Here is a 15,965-nt window from a genome sequence, read left to right as displayed (position 1 = left end):
AAAGCAAGCATATGTTTCATGAATTTCAAATTTATTTGTAATTACTTTTATGCAGGTGCACTCTATGCTGTTATCACTGTCTGTTTCATAGTGCCACCTGCTGGTCACAGGCCTGTACAACAACAACACAACCTCTTCATGCAGTGAATTAAAAAAAAAAAAAACTATTGCAATATTATTATTTTTATATTACAATATTTTTTATTACTTACTCACAAAAAATGGAATTAGCATTGTGTAATCTGGTGCAATTATTCATATATTGTCCCTGTTTTAAACAAACTGGTGAATTAATGAATTAACAGCAGACAGCTGGAACACGAGCTCATTTTATTTCACTAAAATGAGACAAAAAACTAAAATCAGCTGTGAAAAATGTTTAACTGAAAAAACAACTAAACGATAGTGTTCTTACAAAACTAAGCTAAAATAAAAACCATCAGAAAATGTCTATAGTTTTGGTCTCTGTCAGTTTGTTTGGTTGTTCATCTTTTCCTCAGTGAAGACTTCTTTTTTTTGAAAGGTGTGATGGTTTTATGACACAAAACATTTTCTGACCTTTTCTCACCACTGATAAATTGCTCATATTACAGCAAAAGATTGAAACTAACAAAAACCAAACTAAAACTAAATAGAATATGTATGACACCATTATACAATATGGGAAAAAATGTCTTATTTTTTTAAACTCAAAGGGAACTTGGAGTTTATGGGGTTAAAATGTTGTATTCTGTATATTAAAAAAAAAAAAAAAAAAACTTGCTGTGCTCAATAAATTACAACAATTTCCACATGTATATACCATACAAAACCAAACTGATATATGGTGAGTGTTATTTAATTTCTTTTCATTTTGCTTAATGTCAGAAGGTTTTAATGAATGCTCCAGTTTCAAAGAGTTTTCTGATGGTTCAGGCTTGACGAGGTTAAAGAGTCAAGAAAGATCTTTCCTTCCTTTCAGGTTTTTCCAGAAACACCCGGAAACCCTGAAATGAATAAACCTGGAAACAAACAGACGGACAGGAGGAGCTGGGGCAGTGGATTTTTTTTTTTTTTTTCAAGACTTGGATGATGTTAGCAAAGGAGGGGCTTTTATTTTGATGGACTTTGGACCCCAGATGATGAAACCTGGTGTGTGGACAGCGCTGAGCTGCTATAAGAGCAGGGAGAGCTGCCGGCTGTTTGTCCCAAACACACCAGAGACAGAAGAAGAGGAAGACAACATGAAGGTGGGACTCTCAGTGGTGTTGCTCCTCAGCGTCCTGTTGCTCACCGCCGCCGCGATGCCAGGTGACACGCTTTATTTCTGCTCCTTTAAACTCACACCATCTCAGTTTCACACTTTTAAAACAAAAGTGTGAAATTTCATGGCAGCGAAGCCTCTGGAGCTCTGTCCTTTTTCTTCTCATCTGCTTCTCTTTTCCTTCTTTCTGTCTTTCTTTCCTCATTTTTCTCAGCTGAAAGTTTTTTGTGCAGCAAAAACTCATCAACCTCAAGGTGGTGCTGTAATAATCACATTTAGGTTTTGACAACTGGTGTATTGTCAATATTCTTTAATCTTTTTCTTCTCTCAAATCATCTGCATCTTTGCTGAAACTGTCTTCTGCCCTATTTTTTTTTTTTTTTTTAATTTATTTTTTAAATTGTATTTATTTATCAGGCCGGTGGAGGGAGGAGGACTGTGTTGACATAGGAGGAAAGTGCACCAAGCTTATGTCCTGCGGGTATGGTCACTGTCTCCTTTTTACCTTTTTACCTTTTCTCACCTGTAAGGTAATAACCAGTTAAACTGTACTGACAGACAAATGTTTCCTAGGAGGGCCCTCCTGCCATATTCATGTCCATACGGACAAGTGTAAGTTACAACAAACAACATTCAGTTATTTCCATTTCATCAATAATAACGTTCAGTTTGTCTTGTTGGACTTTGATATTTTTTAATCGGCTGTCAAGCGGCAGCTGATTTATGATGCCCTTTGTTTTGTCTGTCAGGTGCTGTAGCCGTCGATTTGTTGAGTGACGCTGAATCAAAGCCGACAGCGGAGATGATCCTCTCAGGCTCACATGTTGGTTTTCTGGATGAAGTGTCAGTCAGCTCCATGCAGGCTGACGCTCACAGATCTGCTTCACCTGCACAAACCTCCAACCGGACGAGCACAGACCCTGAAACATCCCAGAGAACATGATGAGACTGTTACACCTTCACTTTACCGTCTGCAAACCCAGAGTTTATGTTTAATCTGAGAGATTAGCTCTCATGATGACATGTTAGGTGTGCAGCTGTGCAAAAATAAAAGAAAGTGACTCTTCATCAAAAGTCGCAATCAACACTGCATTGAAACTGACACAATTCAAGTGGTTATTCAAAACTTAAGTGACACCTATAAAACTTATAATCTGTATAAAACATTCCTGACAACTGTATTAAATGTGATGATAATGTTGGTACATATTGGTACATTGAATGTTGGACTGCCAGAAAATTCAGCTGAGAGGGAAAATAAATAAATTCAAGGACATATGGGACACCTTTATGCAGTTCCTGGGATGTGATCAGACTGAACTTGATGATTAAAATGTGTAAACAAAACAAAACAAAACAAAACAAAAGCAGCAGCACATACAAAGGGTAGTACCTTTCTTTTTTATATATCAACAATTATGCTTATTTGAATTTATTTTATTTTCCCTTGTTACTGATTATATGATGTAAATGGTGGGGGGAGGGAGGCTGTATGTATGACTGCATGTTCTTTTTATGACAAAAAACACTAAATGTAATGTTTAAAAGAAAGTCTCCTTCGCATGTTTATACCTACAAATCAGACACCCAAATTGTATTGTCCTGTTTTAGCCTCCTTACAGTGTGTTTTAGAATAGAATTTAATCTAAGCACTTTGTAACGCTGATTTTGAAAAGTGCTCTATAAGTAAAGATCATTATTAGAACTAGAATTACTATTACCTGCACCCCACACTGGGTGAATCCCAGCCAGAAGGACACAGATCAGTGTGTAACGTCCCACAGGGCTCCATCCTGGGTCCTGTTTTCTTTAGCCTATACATGCTTTCCCTCTGGGTACATTATCAGAAAAAAAAAACAAAAAAAAAAACATTAGTTACCTTAATTATGGCAGTGATACACAGCTTCTAATCTCAGCATCCACTCAGGACTTCCAATACATAACCTCCCCAGTCAGCTGCTTGGAAGAAATCTGCCACTAGCTGGTGACAAACTTCCTTCAACTGAACTGTCAAGACAGCTGGAGACCAAATTAAAAAGCAAAAAAAAAAAAAAAAAAACAATGACTGAACTGATTAAAATTGATGATTAAATGATTAAAAACTGGGAGTAACTATGCATGGTGAACTAAATTTTAAGAACAATATCAACAGCATCATCATGGTTGCCTAATTCCAACTTTCCTGGAATCAGAGGCTTTCTCTTCCAGTCTGACTCAGAGAAGCTCTTGCATGTATTTGTCATGAGCAGGATATTACAAACTATTGCAATTCTCTGTTTATTGGTCTTCCAAACCAAACAATCCACAGATTACAACATATCCAGAACTCTAGTTCTAATCAGGGCAAAAACAAAACAAAACAAAACAAAACAAAACAAAAAAAACTATCATAATATTAATAATCACACCTAATAACTCCAGTTCTCTGAAATCTTCACTGGCTGCCTGTTTCAGAATACTATGGAGCCCCGCTGGGCTCAGCTGAGAAAATAAAAAAATCTCTGGGTATGGACTGTGATATCTGTCCTGACCAAGCAGGTAAACAAAGTTTTGGCAGAGCAGTTCACATTCACACTGCTCAAATCAAACCTGATTGTCTGATTGGACGGCAGGGCGCTGACCCTACATGACTGCAACCTTTTCTGCCCAGAATAAGAAGAATCAGAATAACATTGATCCAAGGAGAACTGGGGTAATGGCTTCTTTTTACAGGATATGGATGATGTTAGCTGTGTTTTCTCATGAACAGATCAATGTCGGTGCAATAAATGAACAACCTTTGGTCAGGAGTGCAGCTTTTTCGGGGTATGATTGTTTCTTTGAGTGGAAGAGGTCCTGGGGTTCAAATCCCAGACAAGCCCCCAATTTTTATGACCAACTCGTTCAGGCCAAAACAATCAGGGGAGGTCCACACAGTCAGCATGGTTACATCAATATTTTAATGCAGTAACATATCATCATGGCAAATTTATAGGGCTCTACTTTATCGCTCAGAGCTCCTGCTCTGCAGCTCCTTCAGGGTCCAAGTCTCTGCTGCTGTTTGAACACTGGACTAAAGGCTGAGCTGCTCCAGGCTCCTGGGTCTAAAGGCTTGTACTGAGTCTCTTCATTAATCCTGGCTGTGTTTTGGGGCGTAACATGCAGTAAACCAATCAGAGCGCCGTCTCCCATTCCCTTTACTTTCCCCTTAACACACAAACTTTCACGATCCTATGCCAGATCATTTTTCACAATTTTTAAAATATGATTTTGTTTATTTATTTATTTTTTTTTTTAACTATTTCTTTTGGGCATTTTATTGATGATTGTGTAGTGCAGGGGTTTGTAAAATTGTCAGCGGCAGTGCACAAACAAAGACAATCCATGACAAAAATAAATAAATGAAATAAAAATTCTCCTTGAAATGTAATTGAGATTATCTGATATGTGTAACATTATTATTTGCTAAAAGTAATGTTACATTGTTCGCTAACGCAATAAGAGTTGGCCAAGCCCACCAGATGCCTCTTCTCCACAGACTTTTTTTTTCAGATTCATTTTATTGTTATTTTTATGCAGGTATATAAAAACGAGATACTGTGCCGAGATTCAAAAACAATTTAAAAAGAAACAGTGCAGTGGCATTCAAGATGTTTCTTTCTAAAGCAGCATCTTGGTTTACTGGTTCTGTCAAAACTCGGCCCCAGAAATTAGATCCGAGGTCATGAGCCTGGGCATCATCCTCGATTCAAATTTGAATTTCAAATCCCAAAGAAAGAAGGTGACCAAAGCAGCTTTCTTTCATTTTAGGAATTTACTTTTTGGCTGATTAGATTTGGCTGTTCCTGTCCCAACAAGATGCCAAAAAAGTAGTTTATGCATTTATTTCAAGCAGACAAAACGACTGTGATGCTCTTTTCTCTGGTCTTCCAGAACAATCTACTGACAAACTTCAGTTAACTCAGAAAATTCTGCAGCCAGAGTTTTAACCAGAACCAGACCGAGAGAGCAGATCAGCCCAGGTTTAGCTAACCTGCACTGGCCGCCTGTGTCCGTTGAAACTGATTTTAATTTTCTTCTACTTGTTTCCATGGTCTTCGTGGTTCTGGACCGGCCTACATCACTGATTCTTTGTGGTTTTATAATCCGTCACGGCCTCTTAGATCCTCTGCTGCTGGTTTTTAAAAGTGCAAACTGTCACATAAATAATAGAATCGTCAGCGAAGACGTTTTTAACTCGTTCCTTCCCCGAGGCTGTAAGAGCTGCAACGAGCTCTGTTTTAAACCACACCTGAAAACTTAATTATTCAACATTAGTTTTAACTGTCACACTCTCTTTGTTTTATTCTTTTGTTTTGTTCTGTTTTTTTTCCTGTTTTTTTCTGTTTCTGTTTTTCTGTGTTCTATGTTGTTTTATGTCTTCCTTTGTTTAACATTTGTGTTCTCCTTTGTCTATAAAGCTTAGTTTATTTTCTCTATCTTTTATATATCTTGCTGACATTTGTTTCACTGCCTCTACTTTGTTTTTTAGATGATTGCTTGGTTTTCTTGCACACTATTTGCACTTGTTTTAAACTGCAACAAACACAACAGCAAATCAGAATGCAAGCCAAGGTTTGTGTGTGGGATTTGAATAGAGGCAGACGTGATTCATAATTCAGCGCCATAATAAATAAGACAAAGTGTAGAATTACATCTCAGACATGAATGTTTTTTTCCCATTGAAAAAACTTCTTCATAAACAGGAAAAATGGATGTTTGCCTGTTGGGCCCCAGATCTCTGAGGACGGCCCCGAATCTTGGACAGATTTCCTGTTTCTGAACAAAAGCAGACAAACAGATAAATAGACAGATATATTAATAGATAAACAGATAAATAGATAGATATATCTAAATCTATATAGATATAGATATATAAGATGTTTGTGGCTTAAAGCTTGCAGAGCTCACACACTCAGCACTTGAGCAGCATGAAGTCATGAGGTCATGTGACTCGGCGATAACAGCCCCTGTTTTCCTTCCATTTAATTAAACTCTGTTCACTTTTAATTTAATTCGTCGTCAGCAAAGCGTGCAGCGCCTCCCACAATTAGAGAGCCGGCTAATTCTCTCATTTAGCTCTTAATGTTTTCTGCTTTTCTCCGCTGCGATAATAACAACTCCTCTTTTTTCTCCGTGAAATAGTTTGCATTCGGCGACGTGGAGGACGGTGATTATTTCCTCGGTGCGGCTTTGAAAAGGCAGATTCAAATCCCACAGGGGGATTTAAACCTTTAACTCTTTCACACTGGATTGGCTTAATTAAGATTTGGGAGAGGAGGAGGAGGAACAGAGGCAGGGGGTTTGCTTGTGTGTGTGTGTATTGGCAGGTTTCCTGTCTCCTATAGAGGGTTGTTAGTCAGGCTGCCAGTAATTCAATATTCATGGTTTCCCAATAGAATCATTTTTGTGATTTGGACGAATTGTATCGCACAATTGTAACTTTTTTACTTAATCCTTTGAAACCCATAAGACATATATATGTATACATATATATGTATATATATATATAGAGAGAGAGAGAGAGAGAGAGAGAGAGAGAGAGAGATATTTACATAATTTTAAAATCATTTTCTGGAAATGTTTTGTACTTTTTTGGTAATATACTAGTACTTTTATTTATGCCCTTTTTTTGCATTTTCTTTCTTTACAAATTTTTGGGGTAGTTTTGTGGTAATTGTCTTGGAACTTAATTTTGAATGAATACTTAAAAAAAAACATAAACATATAACTAATACTTTCTAATAGTATTTTCTGTGTTTTTTGGCAAATTTTCAGCTCATCTTCTACTAATTCGCAAAAATTTCCTTTCACTTTTTTCTTTCTTTCTTTCTTTCTTTCTTTTTTTTTTTTAAATTAAGAGAACCTGCTCGGGGTTCAGAGGGTTATTATCACCATGCAGCTTAGACTGATGAGCAGAAAATTGATTATCATGTGACTTTTTTTTTAGCAGATACTGATAAAGTAAAGACTCCATGAAATGGACTCAGGATCATTCACAAGTTCAAACCAGCAGGATCTCAGTTTGGGACAGAAACACACTTTTATTTTTAAGTGACAGGTAGGCTGCTGAGACAACACCTGGAGGAGGAAACACTTTCTGACGCCCTCAGCCTGAGTGAGGTCACGGTCAGAGTGAGCCACAGCTGGATTACGACATGTGGAATATTCCGGATTATCGAATGGGATTTTAACTGTGAACACACACCTAATCCGAACACGACTTCCTGTTTGAGTTGTGACACATAGATGATCCGTATGATGGTGTGTAGGGGGGAAAAATGGTACAATATAAAATTATGGAAAAATCATGGGAGTCTAATATTATGAGGAAAAAACATATAATTTCAAAGATTAAAGTCATGAATTTACGAGAGGAAAAACGAGAGAAAATGTGCTTTTTTTTCTCCACATGTGCTGCCCCCTGCTGGCCGTGTCTCAGACCTGCCGCTGATCACCTAAGCAGATTCTACTTTCAGGAACAAGGAGATCCTGCTGATCTGAGCCCAGAATCAGCAGATTGTTTTCTTCTGAATCAGCCCAAGTCACAGCAACGTCTCTTCAGAGTCCACATGCTGAGCAGGAGATTGGGATTCTGGACTCAAACCAGCAGGATTTCCTTCTGACTGAATCCCACAGGAGGAGAACAGCTAGTTTTCACTGTTTTTTTTCTCATAAATTTATAACTTTAATCTCAGAAATTATGTTTTTTTTTTCCTCAGAACATCACCTCTCATGTAATTTTTTCATTCCTATATTGGCCCTAATATGCTTGGCAGCTCTTTCTCTTTTACTGACTTTGAATCTATGAACTCCTGTTTTGGCAAAAGATGACAGGTTTTTTTTTTTGTTTGTTTTTTTCCAGATTTAGAGTCAGAGAGCGAAGATAATTCTACTGAGGAAGAGAAAAAATGAATAGAGAGAGAGAGGAAGTGCGAGGCCGTGTGTGCTTTCTGAATCAGTTGAAAAACAGAACCGCAGTGTCCTTTTGTTGTTAAAAAATATGTATCTTCTAATCTTTTTTTACTTTTATTTTTCTGTAACATTTCGTGCAGTTGCTGATCTGGTGGTAGTCCTGCAGGTTATGGTCGGCCTGTACACTGATGGAAATGATAAAAAAAATTTAAAAAAACACTTAAATGTTCACCATCTTGACAGGGAAATGTATCCTTTTACGTCCATCTCATAAAATCCAATATATACCATATATTTAGAAAAAGGATTAGTGCAGAAATGTTTTACTTAACATGCAAATGAGATATATTTTTACAACTCATTTTCCACTCCTGTCTGTTTTCCTGGTTAAAAGCAGCTCTCACACACAAGAGATAACTAATAATCATACAGATTTATGTCTGCCAGTCCAGCCCTGCAGTCAACACTTACAGGAATACTCCGACATTTTGGGAAAAATCCCCTTTTTCCAGACTTCCCCAGACTGAGAGCAGATGTTGGACACCATCTTCAGGCTAACAACTCCCATAGACTTCAAGTCTTTATGCTAAGCTAACAGAAAATGCTAACCATAGGAACAGAACCACTGGACGTACAGGTGGAAATGGTGTCCAGCATCTGGTCTCAGTCTGAGGACGTTGGGAAAAGGGGATTTTGCCCCAGAATGTCGGAGTATTCCTTTAACATTTCATCATGAGTGCATATCTCTTAGACAAAAAATGAAATTTGAGTTTCTGCATGGGAAAATAGCCGTTTCGTTCTTGTGGGTTTCGGTGTCTGTGATTGTGTTGTTGGTTTCTGCAGATCTGTGAGCGTCGGCCTGGGTGGATCGTGTTGGACAGAACCAGGTGATCAAGACAAGATATCGTGACAGCACCTGAGGGGAAACAAAACAAAATGGACCACAGTTCAATCTGAGGCTGCTGCTGTTGGAGAAATAGAAATGATTGAGGGTCATTTGTTTATTTAACTTACACAAACATACTGGGGCATCCGTACGCCGAGGTCCCCCTGCCGGGACACAGTCAGCATCAGTACAGTTCAGCTCACCATGTGGACGTTAGCTGCTGTCTAATGGTAGCTACCGGGTGATCAAATCTGTTGTTTTATTTTGAAATCTGTCCCTCTAGATTTTCACTCTTTATCGTCTCTTCAGTTGTTCATCGGTCAGGAACTAACATCATCAACCAGACAAACACACACACTGCACGATAATATTTGATTTTCTATTACTACTGGCCTGGTTTCGTACTGCCTACAACATGGATACTACAAATCCCAACATGCACTGCAGCCCCACCCGACTTCCTCCACAGTTTTTGTCCGAACCCAACCCGAGCCCCAGATTCTGCACATCTGCACATCATCATCGCTATGGTACGTTTATGGCCGGAAACAGCCGACAAGTTGCCTTCAGTGTCATCACGTAAACTCCAGTACTGTACAGGAAGCTGCCCCAAACGGACCGCAGGTCCATTATTTTATTTATTTTACTCTGGAGTTTCACAAAAATAACGCTGACGTGACTAAACCCGACCCAACCTCGGCCGTCATCAAGACAGTTATTAGCTAGTTAGCTCATTAGCAATCCAGCCAAAGTCAAAACTGGAAGTGGAAAACCTGCCTCTATAATCTGAGGTTTGACTTTTGAAATGCTTTGGCATATTCTGACCAAACTGCTGGTTTAACATGAAAATATCGGTTTTCTTTCTGGTTGGATTTGCATGCCAGAGATGTGCATCTGTGCGTGAAAACGTGTGACTGTAGATTTCAGGAAAATATCAGATATCTGGATAATTTTCATTCCATGTGATGAAACTTGTTGTTTGAAAGGATTCAGAGTCGGCTTGAACCGTTTGTCCTCGGAAGTTCCTTTTTCACTGGTATGGGTTAGCTGGCCACGCCCCCACACTTTAGCTACGCCCCTACACCTTGAGCACGCCCCCTTCCATGACTCATTATACATTTTAGACGAAGCAGAGTTCATTTTTTCATTTCTGACGGCGAAACTGTGCTTGTTTCTAGTTCTTTCATTGTTGTTATCATCATTAAAATTATTCTCTTGTTCTGACTGTTTATTGTTTGACTAATTGTGTCGTGTTTTTGTCTCGTATTCTCTGCTCTGTCTTGCTTTTTATTGCAATTCACTGATGTCCTGTATGGCATTTCAATGATAAGATGCACCCCTAACAAAACAAAACCCAATCCCCCTGCAAAGCCCAAACAAACAGGAAACTAACAAGTAAAGCATATAAAACATGACTGTAACAGTACCTGCACAAAGTGGAAGGTAAACATCTCCCTCCCATCAGTTCACAAAGGGAAATCCGATCTGCGCCTAGATTGAAATCCAAAGATATTAACTTAATAAGCAGAATTGTGTAGTTCCCTTCATTAACGGTCAGTTTTGTTAGTTTTCTGTCATTTCACAGCAGCTTGAATCCAGTGACAGTTAAATTTAGATAGTGTGAGTCTAAATGTGCAGAAATCAAAATGCTCTCGTCACCTGATGCCACACTGGCGCTGAGCAGCAGAGCCGTGAAGACCAACATCACTGTGGTCTGGACGTTCATGGTTGCCTCTTCTTCTTCTTTGCTGAAATGGACAAACTGTCAGCAGCTCTGGATCAATGTCATCCTGATTCTTCTGATTCTGGGCAGAAAAGGCTCTGGTCATGTGGAGGCGGTGCCCTGCCGTCCAATCAGATGAGCAGCTTTTATTTGAGCAGAGTGAGTGTGAGCTGCTCTGCCCAAACTTTGTTTACCTGCTTGGTCAGAAACACAGCAGATCGAGACGAGTCCAAAACACACAACAGGCCTCCTGCTGCACCAGGAGATCACCCTCCTGCTTTGAGCCGCTCAGCATCTCAGTGTGGAGAAGCTGGACAGCTGCAGGTGTCAGAGTCCGTCAGGTCCACGTGTCATGTTTACACCAAAAGCTACAACGTCCTCCATGAGACACCACGTGTTCACGGCTGGACCTGAAACATCACGAGATCCGCCGCTCAGGTTTCAGTCGTTTCATCAGATTATCGCAGCAGTGCAGCTCCGTGTTTGTTCACTGGTCACCTCTGACACAGTTAATTAGCAGTATTTTAATTAACTGTCTGGGGAGAATGAGTCGGCATCAGAGGCTCAGCCGTCTGCGTGGTGACTACCAGTCTGTGGCTCCTGCTCCTGTGGGGTTCCACAGGGGTCGGCTCTGGGTCCCTTATCGTTTTGTATTTATGTGCTTCCCCTGAGGCTCATTATAGCAGACGCAATATCCACATTCAGTTTTATGCAAATGATATGCAAATGAAGTCCATATCCCACTGTTCAACAGGGCTGTCAGCTGGACCAGAAGAATCTAAAACTCTAAAACTCCAAACTCCAAAACTTTAACTCCAAAAAATAGAGAGATTCAAACATGTTTCTCTATCTATCTATCTATCTATCTATATACAAACACACATCTATAATATCTCAGCAGTGATATCTATCTATATTTATCTGTCTATCTATCTATATAGTTGTATTTATGTAGGTATACCTACACAAGAGCTGTAGGTATACCTCCATAAGATTGTAATTATCATCATTGTTCTCTTTATTTATCTCCGTATTGACTCCAAGAAGCTGCAATCTGAGAGAAACCCTGTGAGATATATTATGTTGTTGTGGACAGTCTCTGACGTGAACATCACAATAAATTATAAAACATTTTATTGCACTGAAATCACTGAAATAATGTGTGCCACAGTCAGGGTTCATTCCCCTTCAGTTGAACTGATTTCAAACCAAACTGGTGATTCATTAACTCATCAAAAGAGCTCCGCACCTCTTTGGCAAAATCTGGTGAGCCTTTATTTTCTCAGTCCAGGGTTGATGGTTTCCAGTGTGCCAGAGCTGAGTCAGCGGGAAGCGCGAGCTCCAGAGCTGATAAACCATTTGACAAAAACAACCGAACTTCAGCTTCATCACGAGCTTTACATCAGTCTCATCATCGTTCAGGTCTGGGCTCTGCTGAGTGCCTCCTGCCTCCTCCCTCCACAGTTTTTGAGGATGTAACATGTGCAATGTGATGAATTGATAAATTACCAATCTTTGAATTGGACTCTGGCTTGTGGTCATGCTGGTCTGGGATCAGGCTCAGTGTCAAGGGCCCTGCCTTCCTCAGCATAGAAAGAGACTAACCCTAACCCTAACCCTAAACCTTAATCACTTGATTTAACCCTCCTGTCGTGTTCGCGGTCAAATCTGACCGGTGTACAAGTTTTCTCTCCAAAAAATGCAGTTAATTTCATCTGTTTGTCATGAGGTTCCATGACTTTGTTCACACATGGCATCTGAACACATAAAATAAATTTGGAGAATTTTTATTAATTTTTGAATGTTTTATTTAACTTGCATACACCCATCGTGTTCCCGGTCACAAATGACCGGTCATTAGAAATGAATGGGTAAGACTACAGTTAGTGTATAAAATAGAGTTAAACACATTCCCACACTCCTTTCCCACACCCCAACATGCAGGTGTCTTTGAGCAGACACAGATGTGTGTGAACACACACACACACACACACACACACACACACACACACACACACACACACACACCTTATACCCCTTTCTGGCTTCCATGGCAACCCCCACAGGAAAGTATCTCTCTGACTTCTTTCCCACACCCCAACATGTAGGCCTCTTTCAGCAGGCACACACACACACACACACACACACACACACACACACACACACACACACACACACACCTTATAACCCTTTCTGGCGTCCATGGCAACCACCACGGGAAAGTATCTCTCAGACTTCTTTCCCACACCCCAACATGTAGGTGTCTTTGAGCAGGCACACACACACACACACACACACACACACCTTATACCCCTTTCTGGCTTCAATGGCAACCCCCACGGGAAAGTATCTCTCAGACTTCTTTCCCACACCCCAACATGTAGGTGTCTTTGAGCAGGCACACACACACACACACACAAACACACACACACACACACACACACACACACACACACATGGACACAGACACACACAGACACACACAACTTTGCCCCTTTTTGGCTTCCATGGCAACCCTCACGGGAACCTACCACGGGAACTGCCAACACCTGTCACCTGACACCTGACACCTGACACCTGACAGGTCTCAGGTGTCAGGAAGAAGACCCAGCTGAAGTTGTGGTCACCTTTCGGTCCAAAAATGGTCATTTTTCCTGGACCTCATCCCCACCTGAGAGGAACGGTCAGCTTCCATGTGAAAATGTCATGAGGATGACTAGCTAAATCATAGTGGTCAATGCTGACGGGAACACAAAAGATGCTATTTTTTTGCCACTATTTAGAAAATTGAAATGTTTTCAAAACAGTGTCCTTGGAAAACATTGAAATGAAGTACTTTGTGATAAATACTACAATATGTTTCATCTGAGTATTTGTTATAGTCAAAATAATATCTATATAATGTTTTTTTCCCTAAAAAACGAATGGTATGATCTCAGGTAAATTAGGCCTACAGCACATACATAGCAAATAGAAGTTCAAAACTTGTCATTTTCACAAGAGCAGAAGTTGATAAAAAGATCTAACACAACATTAGGTGATAATATGTATTATAGTGGATTTATAATCAAATACAATGTTACCGGTCACATGTGACCGGGAACCTCATGAGTGTTAGCCCAAAATGAACAGAATAGGAGGGTTAAAAAACTCAAACAACCACTTATTCTGAAAATTTACTGAAGAACCATTGAATTCTCTACTGAACCAGTTGGGTCCAGAGGAACATCCTTAAAATGTCTCTTTAAAGAACCTATTTTTGTTAAAGCTCTTTAAAGGACCATATATGGTTCCTAAAAGAACCTTTCTAATGGTTCTGGCGTGCACGGGCAGGATGTGTGGTGTTTACGCTGAGGCGGCGTGTGATTGGCGGGATACGTGGCCAGACAGCAGCACCACAGTGGAAATGTGAGAGGCTTTTGTTCCGGCGGACCGTAGACCAGATTCACACGGTGGTCATCAAAAGCTTTAATTAAGATCTGCTGCTGCGTTCCAGGTCGTGTCTTTGGAAAATGAACGGAACCCGATGAAATGGTTTTGTTTCACCCCTTCCTCACTGATTAACAACTGAAAAGACAGATGGTAAAAACCTGAAGGGACATGGGCGCATATTTCAAGGTGAAATACCTCCGCTACCATTAGACGTTTGATAGCGTTACATGATATGATAGGAAAGATGTAAATTAATTCTGAAATATCAACAAACATCTTTTACTAGCAAGTGGATTTAAAAAAAAAAAAAAAAAACGTGTCCAAGATGTTTGTTCATTTTCATATTCATATTATTCACAGTCCCTTCTTCATTCTGTTCACATCCTCTCTGCCCCACTTTCTCCCGTCTCTCTTTCCCATCTCTCTTTAAGCCCCCTGTCTGTCTGTCTGTCTGTCTGTCTGTCTCTGCTCTCTTTAATTTTAATCAAACTCCACCTGATACCCTTTTTATTCCTCTCATTTTATTCAGCTTCGACTCTCTCCCTCGATTCTCTTATGAAAATGGCCTCTGCTTTGGTTTACTTGAGTCAGAGGCCTCGCCGTGAATACCAAGTCTCTCTCTCTCTCTCTCTCTTTCTCTCTCTCTCTCTCTCTCTCTCTCTCTTCTCTCTCTCTCTCTCTCTCTCTCTCTCTCTCTCTCTCTTTCTCCCTCTCTCTCAGGTCTTTGATCCGGCTCTTCACCTTGAATGCAGAGCGTCTCTGTTTTCTATAATGAGACAAACCAAACAGGAACTGAGCTTTTTCACATTTTGATATTCCTGCACAGAAATATCCTGGCTCACCGCCCCAACCTGTTAGCCAATAAGAAAAAAAGAAAAGATTAATTTAATGGCATGAAATATATTTGAGTTGGGAGTCGGCTGATATCAAGGTTTCAGGTATTTGATGGGTGTGATTTTCTCGATGCTCTGCCTCGTTACAACATGTCGTCTTGCAGTCTCGCGTACCGTTCAGCCAACACCATCCATAAATGACTTATCACAGATTTAAAGGATTTTAAAGACATATTTTATCACCTATCTCTACCCACAGGTTTTGTGCTACAGAGACACTACAAATGTCAAACCATGTGATATTCTTTGTAGATTTCTGCTATTACTTTTGTAGATGATACTCCTGATACCTTTTGAGTTATTAACATTTAACTCTATATATGTGTGTAAATTTGAATACAATTACATAGACTACCATTGTAATTATAAGGCAGCCAGTGTACAAAGCAGATACTCCATGCAACTTGCTAAATATTCACTATGACCTGCTGATGAAATGTGCACACGTTTATACTGATGACAGGTATAGTTTATGAGTTATGAAACACATGGAAGTCAATGAAGCCCCATCCACTTCCACTGTATTTATACATCAGTAACTGTACACAATAGAAATTCAGTGAAACTTCCTAAATACTCAGTATAGCACACTAATCAAACATGCATGCTCGCATAATGATGACATGTATAATTTAAGAGTTATGAAATACATGGAAGTCAATGAAGGCCCATCCACTTCCATTATATTTATAGGTCAGCAGCTGTAAATGATAGAAACTCCATTCAGCTCTCTAAATGCTCACTATGACCTGCTGATGAAACGTGCACACTTTCATACTGATGACATGTATGGTTTATGTGTTATGAAATACATGGAAGTCAATGAAGCCCCATTCACTTCCATTATATTTGTAA

At 39.7% G+C, this 15,965-nt stretch overlaps 1 long non-coding RNA gene across 1 annotated transcript; it reads right to left on the bottom strand.

Moving 5' to 3' along the window:
• Positions 1-8,538: 8,538 nt before the first annotated feature.
• LOC115368168 (uncharacterized) lies at positions 8,539-10,805 on the bottom strand. The gene is made up of 4 exons (XR_003928990.1): positions 10,722-10,805; positions 10,490-10,553; positions 9,191-9,226; positions 8,539-9,092 (listed from the first exon to the last, which is right to left on the bottom strand). It is a non-coding gene; the product is annotated as an uncharacterized LOC115368168 (long non-coding RNA).
• Positions 10,806-15,965: the final 5,160 nt, after the last annotated feature.

This window comes from Myripristis murdjan, chromosome 11, assembly GCF_902150065.1.
Source record: "Myripristis murdjan chromosome 11, fMyrMur1.1, whole genome shotgun sequence".
NCBI classification, from domain to species: Eukaryota; Metazoa; Chordata; class Actinopteri; order Holocentriformes; family Holocentridae; genus Myripristis; species Myripristis murdjan.
This window is presented reverse-complemented; position numbering and strand designations above follow the sequence as displayed.